Below are 16,517 nucleotides of genomic sequence, written 5' to 3' on the forward strand. Positions count from 1 at the left end.
CCAGTCCCTCCAGGTGACACGTGTGAATTTGATGGCTTATTGACTTAATTTAGGGGAGTCTATGGGCACAACATTGAGGATAACCTTTATCTAAAAGCTTTCACTTGAAGTATGTTGCCTGTCGAGCCCTGCTATAAAAGCTAATTACTGCTCTGCAATTAGGTTCATGGGTGCCGTATGACCTAGTGGGGTGGGATAGGGAGGATGGGAGGGAGGCTCAAGAGGGAGGGGATATGGGGACATATGTATGCATATGGCTGATTCACTTTGGTGTACAACGGAAACTAACACAGTATTGTGAAGCAATTATACTCCAATAAAGATCTATTCAAAAAAAAAAGCTAATTACTGCAGTGTTTGTAGCATAACAATTAACCTTTTGCTGTGGTTGTATCCATTATGGTTGGCCAGAAATAATACACCTTCTAATTACTACCTCCAGTATTACTGGAAAATAAAAATTTTGGTAGTAACATGACACTGCAGGAAAGAGCCACATATTTTCATGACAGTTTGATGTATAAGATTGCCTTGTTGGAGCTCTGGTATTGTCATTTGCAAGTAAAGAGATTCATAATGCAAACGAAAACCAGCTTCAGCTCTACTAATGCTTTGAGTTGCATTTTGTGCCTGTGATTTTACCCTACTTGGTTTTGTTTTTAGTGGCTTCACTACCTTCCATCTGGTCATCTTTAATATTTAATATTTTGTCCCTTTTTCTAGCCGATTAGCTATATTAAGTCAAACACTAGAAATTGTATTTCCCTAAATCTTTTTGCACCTAGAAAAGGGCTTCTGCCTCAAATGTAATGATAAAGATAATAACTAATGTCCTTTGATATGCAAAGCCAACTTTATACCTAATTGTGCATCATGGGCTGCTCATGACTATATGTCATTTTCTAAAATTGACTTAAAACAAATGGGATAAGTATGTGTTGTAGGGTGATAAGTGGAGGAAAATATGGAATTAAATTTTAAAGAAACTAGAATTAAAGAAATGTCACTGTTTCTGCTGTTCAGTAGAAAAGATTTTATAGAGGAGGTGGACTTTCGGAAGCAACTGGAATGTAAGATTTGGTGTTCCAGACATGGTATGTGGATTGGGAAACAGGATAGTTTAAAACAATAGACCTTGTGTGTTTTCACTGGAAGGCAGAGGCAGATTTACCATGAAGCTAATGAAGCTCAAGCCTGAGAGCTCCATTTAATTTTACATTTGAAATCTGACCTTCTCTTAAAAAGAGTCCCTAAAATTTGTAAGGTTCAAGAAACTTACAATCAGAATTCATTCCTCTTGAAAGAAGGAAAACAAGATAGTGGAGGCGGGAGAAATGGAGTAATTCAGGTGGACTTTGAGGCAGTTAATAACAATTAGAAGAGTCTAACTGATTTCCTCTAGGTAAGGGGAAATAACAGGAGGTGAGGCTACTGACCTATGTTCTTATTAATAATAAACCTTGTAGAACTAGTTAACTTTTGTTTGTATAACTTTGGCAAAACTTAAAACTTTAATTAATTAATTAATTTGAGGGGAAATGGAGTGCTGAGCCGGACACGTACATGCCCGTTCTTGTTGCAGAAATCTTCAAGCCAGGGAAAGCCGTGCCAGTCTTTGGCCCTCCACCCCTTCCTCCAATCTAGAGGCCCTTGCTGCCAAAGGGAGAGTTCATGGGAAAAGGAAATTCTTCTCCCACATTGCTTGGCCTGGCCCTTCACCTTCTCCATTAATGATGAGGCATTTCTTCCCATTGGGGTGGAGGTGGAGGGTGAGGATGGCGGATGGGGAGGTGGTCGTTATCACCCTCTTCCATTGGGTGGATTTTCTTTCCCACACTGCCTTATCGGAAAGTAGAATCCACACTCAAGGTGGATTCGGCCTCCAAATAAACCTACTAATGAACAACTAAAACCACAATAAAAATTTGGGTCAATTTCAGTCTCTTTTTATATATAATTTCATATGATCACTTTCATTTTTAATTTGAACATGTACTTTTTACTTAAATAACTATACTTTTGCTCAAATTGAATGGATTACAATCTTAAGGATAATATTTTATTTAAAAAAGAGAGGTGATTTAAACAGGAATTTTATGAATAAAATATTTCCATTTTAGTAAAAACTCTGGATAAAATAAATATTGTATTTGAATTTGATGAATAAATCCACTGTAGCAAAAATGACAGTAAGAGAATTACATGGGTAGTTTGACAACCAGAGACACCAGAGATTGTAAAATCGTTTCTCTGGGCTTACTGTAATTATAAAACAAATATCAAAGTTACAGAAAGTTTTCCTAAATAAATTTAATTATTTAAAAACAAAAACACACTGACAGGTCTAGGCTTGAGTTGGGTGAGACCAGGACATGGTGGGAGGGATAGAGATGCAGAGGAGAGATAAAAAGATATACTTCTAAGGAGGTATAAGAAACTGTTGATGTTGGGTCCCTTGTGGCTGGTTAGAATATTAGAGTCTAAGGCAGAGGCTGATGTGCAAAGGGGACTTTTATAGAGCATATATTATCTTTATAAAAACATTTTGTAGGAAAATCTTACAATGTAGTATATATACAACAGAAAAGAAAAAAGAAAAACACAGTACTAAAACCAACAATGAGATACCACTATACATCTATTAGAATGGCCAAAATCCAGAACACTGACAACACCAAATGCTGACAAGGATGTGGAACAACAGGAATTCTCATTCAGTTGCCAGTGGGAATGAAAAATGGTACAGCTCCTTTGGAAGACTGTGTGGCAGCTTCTTACAAAACTACACATACTCTTACTGAGATAGGATGGGACCTGGGACCTGGGACCCTTTGCTGCAGTGCTTGCACCCGGACAAAGATCTCCTCGAGCAACAGAATACAAAGAAACTACAAGGGACTAAAAATAACTGCGTGCATGTGCAGTCGGGGTAAATCATGAACAACAAGATACAAAAGGCCAAACCCAACCGCCACTTCTGAGGTGCCAGGAGCAAAAGCAGGACACTATGCGCGATCCCTGCACACGGCATCACGAGGAGGTGGGTGGACCACCTAAGCCGCCCCTCCAGCCTGACCCACCAATCCACTCCCACCCTCCCCCCATTTAAGGAACCAGCCCACCCCCTGCCACCCCTCGGGGAGCAAGCAAGGGCACCTCATACTTGTTTTCGCTCCCTCGTGCTGCAGCATGAGCCCCAGTAAAGTCTTGCCTGAATTCCTTGTCTGACCTCTTATCAATTTCTATTGATTAAAGCGTCCAGGGATCCTGGTCGGTAACTTTCCATACAACCATATGATCCAGCGATCATACCCCCTTGTATTTACTGAAATAAGTTGAAAAATTATGCCCATGCAAAAACCTGCTCTCTGATGTTTGCAGCAATTTAATTTGTGATAGCCAAAGCTCGGAATCAACCAAAATGTCCTTCAGTAGTGTTAGGGACTGAAAGTTCGTGTCCCCTCCCCACTCCCAAATTCATATGTTGAAGCCCTAACCTCTAATGTGATGTTATTAGGAGGTGGGGTCTTTGGGAGGTAAGTAGATTTAGATGAGGACATGAAGGTGGAGCCCCCATGATGGGATTAGTTCCTTGCAAGAGGGAGAAGAGCACCAGAGCTTTCTTTTTCTACCATGTAAGGATACAGCCAGAAGGCAGCCATCTGTGAGCCAGGAAGAGCACCGAATCCACTGATGCCTTGATCTTGCACTTCCCAGGCTCCAGAACTGTGAGAAATAAATGTTTGTTGTTTAAGCCTCCAAGTTTATGGTGTTTTGCTATAGCAGCCCAAGCTGACTGAGACAGTGGGTGGATGGATAAATAAACTGTGCTACATCCAGACAATGGAATAGTATTCAGTACTAAAAAGAAATGAGCTATCAAGCCATGAGAAGACATGGAGGAATCTTAAATACATATTACTGAGAGAAGACAATCTGAAAAAGCTACAGAACTATAGTATGATTCCAACTCTATGACATTCTGAAAAAGGCAAAACTATGGAGACAGTAAAAGATTGGTGGTTGCCAGGGGTTAGTGGGGAAGGAGGGATGAATAGGAAGAGCACAGAGGATTTTTAGGGCAGTGAAACTATTGTACATGATACTACACTGGTGGATACATAGCATTAGACATCTGTTAAAACTCACTGAAGGTACAACACCAAGAGTGATCCCTAATGTAAAGTATGATCTCTGAGTGATGATGGTGTCAATGTAGGTTCATCAATTGCAACAAATCGCACCACTCTGGCGAGGATGTTGGTAGTGGGGCAGCTGTGTGTGTGAGGGCAGGGAGTGTATGGGAACTCTCTGTACTTACCCCTCTACTTTGCTCTGAGCCTAAAGCCAGTCTGAAATATAAAGTCTATTAAAAAGAAGAAAAGAAAAAGAAAAAGAGAAAGGAAGAGGAAAAGAAAAAGAAAGGGTTCCAGGAAAACTTCCCAGAAGATTGGAATCTTGCTTTTGAGAGCTTGATGGTTAGTCTAAAGGGATAGGTGAAGTTAGGAGTCCCTATCGGGACCTTAAAAAGCCACAGGCAAGAAGGAGTTGAGATTACAGAATAATATAATTAGTTAGACAAATGGGTAAAATAAAAGGAAGGTCTTCATGCAGATACACAGGCATTCACACTACTCTGCTAGGGTCAAATCCCTAGCACTGGGATGGGAGTGGAAAGAGACAGAGACTACCCACTCTCCCACGAGAGGTCTCTAAACACACACAGAATGGGAGGGAAATGAGTACTACCTCCTGCTCTAATGGAAAAATTAGATAAGGCAGAGGAAATTTCTAGAAAAGTGTGTATGTCTTGGTCATTTTTCATCCAGTTTGGCAATTGGAGTTCTCCCAAAGAGCTATACACTAGCAGACTGCAAAAAATGTTGGAATGGATATATTCCTTGGCTTTTTTCCTGTTGGACTGGTTTACCTATGGTTGAAGTATTGGCAGTCCATTTTATTCAACAAGAAAAACAGTGATTTAAGACATTTTGTAAATATCATGAGCTGCAGGGAAACTGTATCATGGAGGAAAAAAACCCGACACATCTTGGACATTAAGCATGATTATTAGATCTGCTTTTGTCATTTTATTTAGCATTTGATTCCCTGGTTAAGCCTTTTTGCATAAGCCTATCTCATGTATTTTTCTAAACCTAATTTATGCACATTTTCATTCCTGGGTAGGATGGAAACTCTCATACTGGAAAATTGATTCTCTTTTAGAAAAGGAGGTTTTTTGTTTTTTGTTTTTCTAATTGCTTCCATGCTTTGGGTAATGAGTCTTTTACAACATTTCTCCTGATCATGGTTCTAAACTTTAAGTATAACAATGAAATTCCTTAGAAACGGGAAGTAAGAAAAACAACTTTGAGATGGGAGAGGCCTGGAAAATGAATGGGGTATTCGGTGACATCCCAGGCTCTGTAAAGAGAGCCTGGTGAAAGGCATTGGGGGAGTATTTACAACTACCAGGTTTTGTGAAGTTATATATAGTTCCTGCAGGCAATCTTCTCCTTTACGTCAGATAGCAAGAGGCAGAGTAGTGTGGCTAACATCTAGGGCTGTAGCTTTGGACTTCCTGAGTTCAAAACATAGGCTAGACATTTACTAACTCTGTACCTTAGATAAGTGCCTTCAGTTCTCTGGCGTGGTTTCTATATCTGTCAAATCAGTTCAATAATAATACATTTCTCACTAGGTCTTTTGAGGCTTAAGAATTAATTTACATAAAGCATTAAAACTATGGCCTGGAGAGTAGTAAGATGCCCAATTAATGTTGACCACTAAATCCATTGAAGAAAGCCCCTGGAGGCCTCCTGGAATATAGGTAGATGATGGTGGCATGACCTATTCTGATTGAGACATCGGGTATTCCCTGTCTCTTCCTTTCATCTCAGGAGGTGCTTTTGAGAAACACACAACAACCACTATTGCCCATGAATTTAAAGGTTAAGCTCTCTCATGTATCTGTGATCAGCTACAGGTCAGCTAGGTGACTCTGCTTCCAGGGGTTGGATGGCTATTGGCTGTGATACTTCTCCATATGGCCTGGCATTCTCCAGCAGACTACTCTAGCTAGGGTTTGTTTATATGGGTCTCAGAAATTTCTAGAAGGAGAGTGAAACTCTGCCAGGCCTTTTGAGATCTAGAATCAGAACTGGCATAGTATTGCTTCTGTTGCGTTCTGTTTGGTAAAGCAGTTCACAAGGCCAGCCCAGATTCAAGGGGTGGGGAAATGCCATCTCTCAATGGGCAGAGCTGCAATGTCATCTTGCAAAGGGGAGTGGAAAAAGGGAAGAAAATAACTGCAGCCATTTTTTGCAAACAATCTTCTACAGTGCCCAATTTAATAATTTCTTCTACAGATTTTCTGGCAGGTGGTCATGTAGCTGGAACACCTTCAAAAATGGGCAGGTCACTGTTTCACCCGGCAGCTCTCATTGTTAAAACGCTTTTCTTTATTATGCCTCTGTAGAGACACTGACTCTCACAGAATCTTTGAATCACAGAATTAAAGGTCATCCAGGCAATGAACTTTTTGAAGCCAGATTCCTGTACAGGAAGCCACATGAAGTCTGCAATTTCCAATGATTTGTCCCAGTGCTACCTTTTGGAGCAAAACAGTACATTCTGTATGTATTACTTATTTGTTTTCAAGAGATTCTAATTAAGGCCTACTTGGGCATTACATAACAGGTACATACTCTAGTTCCCATTCATGCATTTTTTTCATTCACTTGTTCATGCATTTAATATTTATGAAACAGATTCCATGGGCCAGGCACTCATCTTAATATGAGTAAGAGCATGGTGTTTCAAAGCACTCATATTTAAAGCAAAGTTTCATTCTACCACTTGCCGACTACGTGATTTGGAAAATTTATATAATTTCTCTAATTCGCAGTTTCCTCATGTGAAAATTGGGTATATAATATCTCTACCTCACAAGGTGGTTGTGATAATTAAATGAAGTAACAAATATAAAGTGCCTGGCCTTTAGTAGGCCCTCAGTTAATGGCAACTATCACCACTATTATTATTATTATCAAGGGATGATTGTAGCCCTGGATATGTTTCCTGGGATCTCACGGTCTCGGATATGTTTCCTGGGATCTCACGGTCTCCTGGGGTCTCAAATTACTCTCCACTTCTTGGCAATGCTTCTTTCTTTAGAATGAGTTATATTGTACACAGATAATATAGTATGGTGTAGCAATTTGAATAAATGGCCTTTCCAGTCAGACATAACTGGGTATGAATCCTGGCTCAGCCATTTACTATTCTGTGACTTAAATTCTCAAAGCCTCAGTTTATAAATCTGCAGAATGAGAATAATAATAATTTATAGATTCAGTATGAGGAATATATGAGAGAATGTACGTAAAACCCTTAGCATGGTGCCTGATGCCTAGTGAGTCCCTCCACTGCCCACTCTCTACTAGATGGACGCTGTGAATTTTACTTGATGCTTTTTCATGATGTGCAGCATGGCATCATGGAAAGAATCAGAAGAAAACTTGGGTCAAGCCACTCTAGCTTTACCTTAATGTGTAAGGGAGGGGATGGATTCTGTGGTCCCCAGGATAGCTTGCAGCTCTAATAGCCCGCGATTCCCTTCCTCCAGGTTCTCTTACTCCTTTTATCAGAAGTAGAGTTATGTAGGAGTGTTGGGATGACCATAGAGAGTGCAAGAAAATGGAAATTCAAAGCCCTTCCAAGATTAAATGATCTCATATTGTGAGTCTCAGCTCCCCACGAATGTGCCAGGCCACGCTGTTGTTGATAATCAAGAATCGTGGTCTAGAAAGCCAAAGTTAGAGAGAAATTGCCCTCTTTTGCCCAGGCATCATGCCAGGAGTTTCACACAGTGCTAAAGGGCGCCACAGCAGCTGTAGCTCAGAGGACGGCAACTAGACAGTCTCTTTTGGAAAGCGGTAATAGCACTGTCAAATGTTACAGGTAAATGCTGAATAAACTTTCTTACATTTTCCTTTCTGTGTCCTCTAAAGTGTAGGAAAACAACTGTTTGACTGCCTCTTCATCTCATCTGCATTTTCTCACGTGCTTTCTTCTGATTTTCTTCAAGTGACAGTCTCGTATGCATAACCTATGTGGAAATAACTTAAAATTGAAAGACAACACTCACTGATGACCTGCGGCTAATCTCCCGCCATTGGCTTAAATGTTGTTCAGAGTTAGAAAGGAAGATTGTAGCAAATTACTGACTTCTATGTTCTAGTGCCTTAGACTGCTTTAAAAAAAAAAAAAAATTGATCCTAGTCTTAGCAAACGACGTCCTTAAGGACCACTCTCCCAGACGTGAGGACTAGATTTAACATGAGAGGGACAGGAGGATGGCAGAACTGGGACCCTGTGATTTTTTTTTTTTTTTTAACTTAATGTAAAGCTCTCCCACTAGTGTTAATAGCATATACACAGGAAAAATTCAGAGCGTACACGACTTTGACTGGCTTAAGTGACATGGACATGTCATCAGGGAATACTAATCACAGCCCCCTCATCTTGCTACTGTTGTGTTAGGTTCCATTTAAAGCTCAACATTCCTTTTATGTTTACCCTTTCCTCGTGGGGCTCCCTCATAAGTTATCTAAGAAATGTACCATGTTTAACAATGTAGTTGAGCAAATATATATATATATATATATATATATATATATATATATATATTTTTTTTTTTTTTTTACACTCATGAGAGAATGATTTCACTCCTGGGTGTGTCTCATTAGCACTGTTTCTGATTTGAGCCAAGATAAGGTGCTCCTCCAACACCCTTGCAAGGATGGCTATGTCTTGTGAAATTCCTGTCATTTTCAACTGGAATATTGTTCTCTAAGCAGCTGACAACATATAGGCCATATCAATGTTATTTGCGTAAAAAATAAGTATCCAGATGTTACTCTGTTTGTCCAAACCATCAAAAAGCAGAAAAGATTGTGGGAAAGATAGCTAGTTTGGGCACAAAATAATATATTTTGTAATAAATTATCATATTAGAACTATTATAAAACATTTACAAATCTTTCAGAATATGATAAGGAAAAGGTAAACATAAACATACAGTGTAATAAAGTGTGATTAAAGCCTCATAGCATGTCATAGTGGTGCCAGAGAAATCACCCCGGGGAACAAAACAGTAAAAAGCAACAAAACTTCTATCACTGTGTCAAGTCCAACAAACGTTATTTTGGCATAGTTGTGAACTTCGATAACGTATGATAATTAAGTCAGTTTTCCATAATAGTATGGCTTTAATAGTATGGTAATTATCAGTCAAGTTAAAACAAAAAACAAAAAACAACCAAACAGTCTATATATATTATAAGAAGGACAGAAAGACTAAAATCTCTTGCTAGACAAAGAGACAAAGAATAACATAGAAAAGGAAAATGTTCAGCAAATATATGCACAGAATTACAGCTAAAAGAAACATTGGGAAATGAATTAGACTACCATCTCTCTAAAGACTTCCTGTATCTTACCCTCTCCCTCCCAATAAAAATTTTGGAAATATTTATTTTAGATGATAATTATAATGAACATTTATTTGGTACTTAACATGAGTCAGGCATTTGCTGAATGGTTGTGTCATCTTGTTTGGTTCTACTAATAACTCTCTAATCCTGGGAGGTAAGTACTATTATCATTGCCATTTTTACAGATGGCTTCTAGAGATCGGGTAACTTGCCCAGGGTTACACACTAGTAAGTAGAGAGCAAGATGGAATCCAGGTCTCTCTGACCTTTGACCCTCTACCAGTCATTTGCCTGTTTGCTCTCAGCTCCAATCTAGCCCTTCCGTGATCTGCTCTGCATTGCAGGATGCTAAATCTGCACTGTCCAATACAGAAACCACTAGCCACATGTGATTCTTCAAGTTATATTAATTTAAAATTAAACACAATTTAAAATTCAGTTCCTCAGTCATAGCAGCCACATTTCAAGCACTCAATAGTCCCCAAGTGGCTAGTGGATATTGTATCAGACAGCAAAGATGATAGAACATTTCCATCACTGCAGAAAGTTCTACTGGACAGTGCTGAATTCTAGATCCTGAAAACTACATTTCCTTTCAATAAACTCCCAGTGCCAATGTAAGACACTGATGGGAGGTGGGAGAAGGGGAGAATGGCTACAAACTCCAGTGCCATTAGGCAGTTTTAGTGGCCCACAGCTGCTGCTGCAGTGGGTGGCAGCTGTGGCAGCACTGGGCCTCAGTGATGTGTCAGTAGTTCTGGCAACAATAGTAAGCCTCAGTTATTAGAGAAATGCAAATCAGAACTACAATGAGGTACTACTGTGTACTGGTCAGAATGACCAGTAACTTCTTAGAAACTCAAATTATCAGATCCACTCAGGACCTCCTGAATGAGATGTTCTGAGTGTGGAGCCCAGCAGATCTGTGTTTTCAGAAGCCCTCCAGGTGATTTTGCTACACACTGAAGTTGATTACTACTGGTCTAAAGACAACTTTTATTATCCATACCTGTAAATCCTCCTAGAGTTCCATAAGCGGGGTCCAAAAATTTCAGTCATTTAAAATGCAGGGTTGCATTATTGTGGGATTAATGAACTGATTGGCATGGGCTTTCTGAGGAGAATGAAAGCTCATAGAGTTGTGCTTTGTCTGAATTCATTGCAGGGCAAATTATGCTGGGGTTTTATGATAAATATATGTCTTCAGAATATATACACTCTATAATGAAATCCATGGTGCATTTAATAGACAAAAGGCTAGATGAATTTAAATAGAACTCAAGTTCATGGAGACCACTTGACACCTGTGATGTTTCACAGAATTGGAGGAAGCTTGTTTTTTTTTATTCCTACCTCTGCTTGTCTGATGGCTTCACTTTCTCAAGTCTGATTTTTCTTCTATAATTCTTTCTTCTCTCCTCCACCTGTGCAAAGATAGTGGATTTCCATATTTTGTGAAAAAGACCATCGCCTCCTGTATTGGAGAGGTTCCCTCCCCAGTTCCCCCCATGGAGTCTTTGCTTAGCCCAATGCATTACATTTAGTTGCCTGTGGATCTGTCATACCCCCACTAAATGGAGGACCTGACCCCTTGTGAGCAGAGACAGTTACTTACACCTCCCTGCATCCCTAGTTTTCATCACAAGGCCTGGTAGACAGCCAGAGTTCAAAATAATGGTTGAATGAATGAAGCAATGACTGAACGTTACAATTTATGAAATATATTCATCTAGTCAACATCAAAATGTTTTGCATAGCAAATTTTAATACAAGAAATGCATGCCAGGAATTTTACCTACATGAATTTTAATATGTGAGGAATGCATGTACTTAAAATGCTGTGTACTGTGCTGTTTATCGTTTGGTTCATCTTAACCTCATCAATTTTTCAGGAACTTCCAGCAGATGGCACCAATAAATACTGTCATGGGACTGAATTGGAAATTGGTTGATATATTTCAACATGAACTTAAAAAAAAAAAAAGGAAGATAAATAAAACTTTAGTTCAACTGATAATAATAATTAGCACCTGTTTGGCATTTTCCAGTTAACAAAGTGCTTTTATATCCTTGTCTCAATTCTGTCTCAAATTATGTCAACGTATTGAGAAAATTTTATTATGTACTTTAGATTTTTGTTGACATGTCATTAAGTCACAGTAGCAGGATAATTTATGCCAGTTAATGACTGTATTATTAGTTTATATTTATAATACACACCAATCTTTCAAAGATCATAATTTTCTTTGGAACATTTAGGCATGATCCTATACATGAGAACTGAACAGTAACTCAGACCACTAATAATTTAGTGAACTGCTTCCCTGGCTTATTAAACAGTAATGATTCCTTTCATTTATATGGTGTACTGTGAATACAAAGCACTTGCTGAAATGTAGATCCTCTGATTCTTGCAACAACCATATGATGTGGACCAAACAAATGTTACTTTGTGGGTGAAGAGACAGTAGTTCTCTTCCTCTCCTTCTTTCCCATTCCTCATGCCTCCTCCTGGGCCCCATTGCTGGCCTTCCCAGCTTGATTAGCTCAGGCTTAATATGTCATAAATCCAGTGATGCATGAATTGCAATTAACATTAGCTTCACTTAGAAAATTTCAAGGAAATACTTAGAAAGGTTAAAACTCAATATTTAAGGATATGCCACTATTTGGGAAAAAATAGGAAATAAAACAGGAGCCAAAGAGCCTTTAGCCTGTGGGTAATCACTCTTATAACTTAAGATGTGTATTAGCTCACGCTGCCATAACTAAATACCATAGACTAGGTGGCTTAAACAACAAAAGTTCATATCTCACAGTCTGGAGGCTGGGAAGTCCAATATCAAAGTGCTGGCTGATTCGGTTTCTTGTTAGAGCTGTCTTCCTGGCTTGCAGACAGCCACCTTCTCACTGTGTGCTCACATGGCCTTTTCTCAGTGCGTGTGCTTAGAAGGAGAGGGAGAGGGAGAGGGAGAGGGAGAGGGAGAGGGAGAGGGAGAGGGAGAGGGAGAGGGAGAGGGAGAGGGAGAGGGAGAGGGAGAGGGAGAGGGAGAGGGAGAAGGAGAGGGAGCTCTCTCAGGTTTCCTTTTATAAGTTACAAGGGCACTAATCTCATCATGAAGGCCCCACCCTCGTGAACTCATTTAACCTTATTTACTTCCCAAAGGCCACATCTCTAAATACCATCCCATTGGGGGTTAGGGCTTCAACATATGAATTTGGGGCTGATACAAACATTCAATCTATAACAAGATGTTACTGACTTTAAGACTGACAGTTGCTGATTTGCAATCAACAGATTTTCCCCCATTATTTTCCCTTGTCCCTTTAATACTCAGTTGCTTTCTTCCCAGTGAGCATGTTTTGCAGAGGATGCCTCTGATTGTTTTGGAAATGGACCATTTTCCCTTTCACACCGATAACAAGCCCAGAGCCTAAAGGCACCTGACAGAAAACACAGCCCTCAGGGGAGCACTATCTGTTCAGTACTTTGAAGTCGCACAATTAATACATAGTGCATACCCAAGATCTGGAGTATTGCTGAGTATTTATTGATTTAAGTATAAAGCACATACTCAAGGCAAAGCTCATCACAGTTCAGCAAAATTGTCTCATTGGTGTTTCAAATTTCAGGAGAACTAAACCACTCACTCAGGAAGACTTTACGTGCCATAAATGAGGTAGAACCAGCTGTTTATCATGTTGTGTAATCTTACACATCCTCTCCGCCTTGTTACTCAAAGCAATTTGGAGCCAGACAGACCTCGGTTCAAATCCTAACTCTGAAACTTAGTCCTTACGTGGCTTTTATAAACTCTTTGAGTCCCACTTTCTACAAATGTAAAATGGAGGTAATTATCTACCTCATGGACATTCGAAAGATTAGATGAGCTAGCACATGCCAAGTGTTCAGCAGAATGCCTAGCCAAGTAGCAACGGTTTAATAAATATTTCAAGTTGTTTTACATTATTTTTCTTTTTATCCTTCAATATTGGGTTTTCTCTATGTCCTGGATATTATATGCTAAGTATAAGTGGTGAACAAAGCAGATGTCCCCTTTCCCAACAGAGTTTAAAGGCTAATGGGAAAGACACTAAAGATGTAAAACAAGTGTCAATTACAAATTGTGATTAGGATGCTGAGAGAAAAGAACCTGGTGCCCTGGGAGAATAGCACAGGGGCCAACTGAGATCAAGCAGACAAAGAAGCTTTTCTGAGGAGGAGCCAGTGAAGCCTAAAAGACTAGGAGGAACCACCTGGAAGAAAGGGAGGGAGCAGTATGGGGGAAGGTTCTGAAATGGGAAAAAGCTTGACGTGCTCAAGTATCTGAAAGATGAGCAGTGTGGATGCAGCATGTGAAGGAGGGAGAAGATGGCTGAGAGTGAAGAGTGAGGCCAGGGACAGAAGCAGGAAAGCCTTGTCGTGTAAGAGTGAGGAAGAAGAGGGTGAGGAGGGAAGGGAAGGATAGCTGAGATTTACTGGGCGCTTGCTATGTGCCAGCACAGTTCCAAGAGTTTTACATTTATGAACTTACAAAAAACTGTAGACAGGAGGTCTGCTATTATAGGCCATGGAAAGGAGTTTGTTTTTATTTTGAGTGCAATGGGAAACCACTGAGAGATTTTAAGCGGGAGAGATACGATCAGTTTTAAATTTTGCAAAGCCCCTGCTGCTGTGTTGAGGAAGGATCAGAGATGTGCAAGAGTAGAAACAAGTCATTACATATCCAGCCACCCTTTTGCTCTTCCCCCATAACTTGACGAGTTGTTGTACATAAAGTGCTTTCCAATGAATGTATAAATTTATTATGGGAAGTTTATTGCAAGTGCAGCAGGAGAGAAAAGCAGAAGTAAAAATGTAACAACTGCAACATGTGATTGTTCTATACCTTGTATACAGCCTTGTGGGTGAAAAGTTTCCATTGAGATAAGAAGTCACATTTTGAGAAGGTAAAAAAAGGATGATGCTGATTCTTTGGTCTCCTAAGAATGGGACCTTACAGAATAGCAATCAGGTTCACATAAAGAGGGTCAATTGCACTTTTTCTGCAAGTCAGAAAAGAATTTTTTAAATGAGTCAAAGCTGGCCATATAAGGTGCCTACAATGGCATGAGAATCAGTCTAGTGAAATGTACAGTACTTCCGGGATCTAATGTACAGCATGGTGCCTATGGTTGACAATATTGTATTATATACTTAAAAGTTGCTATGAGAATAGATAGATCTTAAATGTTTTCACCACACCCACACAAAATGGTAATTATGTGAAGTGATGGAGGTGTTAACTAACCTTATTGTGGTAATCATTTTGCAATATATATACGTGTATCAAATTATCACTGTTGTACACCTTAAATTTACACAATGTTATATGTCAATTATATCTCAATAAAGCTGGAAAATAAAATAAATTTTTTAAATAGATAAATAAATAATATAATAAAAAGAAAAAAAAAAAGTGTGATACTTCCCCAAGTGTGTCAATGCCACCGCTGATGGATGGGGCTATCAGGGTGCTGACCAATTTGCTGAGTCTTAGCAGAAGTGCCGCTTCATCAGGAGAAATATTAACTTTAATATCTAACACTGGTTCCTTACACATGCATAATCCAATATAAAGAATTTAATGGGCATGTCTGAGTTAAAATCAAGGACTGACTACAGTGAGATTTCATGGTTTACTTTCCTCCCTCCATGCTTGATTTAGCAAATTAGTGACCTTAGAATTGAGAGTATGTCTGCCATCTCTTTTCTACCTTACATAGTGAATTAATTTTTTAAGGCTTAAATAAAAGTTCAAAAGGAATGGTTTTGAAGTTGACTTCTTTGAAGATATGTGAGAATTTGCAGACTCCTTCTAGATTGTGTTTAAACCTCTTAGTACGGCAGGACCTGGGTCTCTGGTTCTAGCAATCTTCGCAAGGCTCAGGTGATTTTACTGTGTCTACTGTTTCAATCTGTAATCTTTTACGGTGAGATATAGTACTGGGGGAGACTAGTTAGACCACAGAAAGATCACCATGAGTTTAAAGCCTGTTTATTTCCATCTGTTAGAGAATCAGATTTTGCTTTTGTTGTATACAGAGTTAGAGCCAGGCTTATTGTTCTGACTGAGAGGAGGATGACGTCATTTCTCTGCTGACTGCAGTAATTGTTCAGGAATGTATTGATATGGTTTTCTATAGCTGAGTTTATAAGTGTTTTGCTTGTAAATGGCAGAGGTGTACAAGGGCATCTTTGCCTAGACAGGCCTTTGCACCCATGGGAAATCTCTGCTTTTCTTTCTCTCCTGGTCCCTGAGTTGTGCACAAACTCCTTTCCCCCTTCCTTTACCATTTCTTAAGCCCTGTGATCCAATGTCCTGGGATTTATCAGTCAGGATTTAGTTACAGAGAACAGAACACTCTTTCACTGGTTTTAGCAGAAAGGGATTTACTACAAAAAATTAGGTTCTTATAGAACTTCTGGAAGGGCTGGAGGGGCAGGGTCTAGGCTAAGCTCCCCAGGGATGAGCTCTAGTTCAGAGCTGACTTGGCCAGGGAATTGCTGTAAAGGAAGAGGAGAAAAAGTTAAGCTCTCGGTCAAAGCTTTTCCCATGAATTTGTCATTGATTAAATATATGGATCAATATCATTGCTTTATTATGGTGACGTTGGGGAAAAAACTGACCTCTCTCTTAGGTAGTACAACATGGTCCACAGACCTGTAGCATCAGATCCCTGGGAGCTTGCCACAAATGCAAACTCTTGGGCCTCCACCCCCATTCCTACTGAGTTAGAAGCTCTGGGGTAGCCCAAGAATCTTGCTTAACAAGTCCTCCAGGTGATTCTGATGCAAGGGTGACCCACTGTCCTGGTTTCCCTGGGACTGCTGAAAGGATTCTTGGGACACAGGACTCATATTGCTAAAACTTGAAGAGCCCTGGGCAAGCCAGGACAAACTGGTCACCTCAGATGCAGCTCAGATTTGGGAACTACATCTTAGGCCATCTATGGAGCCGCTTGTAGGCAGGGAATGGG

This window comes from Balaenoptera borealis (assembly GCF_965194805.1).
Source record: "Balaenoptera borealis genome assembly, chromosome: 17".
NCBI lineage: Eukaryota > Metazoa > Chordata > Mammalia > Artiodactyla > Balaenopteridae > Balaenoptera > Balaenoptera borealis.